The sequence below is a fragment of the Portunus trituberculatus genome, chromosome 47 (assembly GCF_017591435.1).
Source record: "Portunus trituberculatus isolate SZX2019 chromosome 47, ASM1759143v1, whole genome shotgun sequence".
Taxonomy (NCBI): Eukaryota; Metazoa; Arthropoda; class Malacostraca; order Decapoda; family Portunidae; genus Portunus; species Portunus trituberculatus.
Genome location: NC_059301.1, coordinates 12628049 through 12629115, shown reverse-complemented (window position 1 = coordinate 12629115; position 1067 = coordinate 12628049). Strand labels below are relative to the sequence as shown.

The following is a 1067-nucleotide window of genomic DNA, read 5'->3' as shown; positions in this document are numbered from 1 at the left end:
TAATACCGCGACTCCGATCAACAGTAGTGGTAACATTAGTAGTAGTAGAAATGTTATGATGGTGATTGGTAGTGGTAGTAGTAGTAGTAGTAGTAGTAGTAGTAGTAGTAGTAGTAGTGGTAGTGGTTGTAGTAGTAGTAGTAGTAGTAGTAGTAGTGGTGGTGGTGGTGGTGGTGGTGGTGGTGGTGGTGGTGGTGGTGATAGTGGTAGTGGTAGTGGTGGTAGTGGTGGTGGCAATGCAAAGTAAGAAAAGTACCACCAACCTCTAGACTTGAGGGACAACAAACACACAAGATGCTGTGCCAAGGCAATCTTGAGACCACACCTTGATTGCTTCCCTTTCTTCCCTTACTGGCCCTCACCGCCCCTCTCCCTCTGCCTCCCCACTCCCTGCTCTCCTGCCCATCACCCCTCCATCGCCTCCTCCGTGGTCTGTTCGGCAATAATGTCAACCACCATCACGACCCCACGAACTATTATAAATCAGCTAAGAGTGACATATCCACACAATTATATTTCCAGGGGAGCCTGCGCGAGCGGCCGCCTCAGGCACGTAGGTCGACGGGGATCCGGGACCTCAGTGATCCTCGAGCAGGCGACGAGGGAGGAGCTGTGCCGCGCCGCCCTGGCACTATCACCACCCCCCTACCCCTCCTGTATCTGCCGGGCCACACCACCGCACCTCACGCACTCCAATCGAGGCCCCGCCCTCACGCATCCACTTCATCCGTGTTTCATCCGTGCCATCACCCTCGGATACCCGCTGGTCAGGCCGAGGCACGGTGACTGTGGGTGCAGCGAGTGTATGTGGAGGCAGGAGCCTGACACCCCCGAACACGAGCGACACGCAATATTAAAGTGGCTCCTTGAGTGTTTGCCTAACCGTGGAGATAATAATTGACGTGAACCCACCCCCGTCGCTCCCCGCAGGACCGTGTGTCGCGAGGGTGGCAGGCGTGTGTTAGTGTGTGTGTTTGTGTGTCTGTGTGTGTGTATGTGTATATGAATGTGCATGTAAGAGGCAGGCACCAGATTGCGTGCGTGGATGCGTGCAAGTGTGAGCAGAG

General features: G+C 54.9%; 1 protein-coding gene across 1 annotated transcript in view; it reads left to right on the top strand.

The window, feature by feature from the left end:
* Positions 1-419: 419 nt before the first annotated feature.
* The window catches only part of LOC123520578 (flocculation protein FLO11-like), a 124961-nt gene continuing 124313 nt past the window's right edge, over positions 420-1067 (top strand). Inside the window, exon 1 of the mRNA XM_045282967.1 lies at positions 420-1067. This exon is cut by the window's right edge and continues 226 nt beyond it. The gene's annotated coding sequence lies outside the window, so the exon portion shown is untranslated.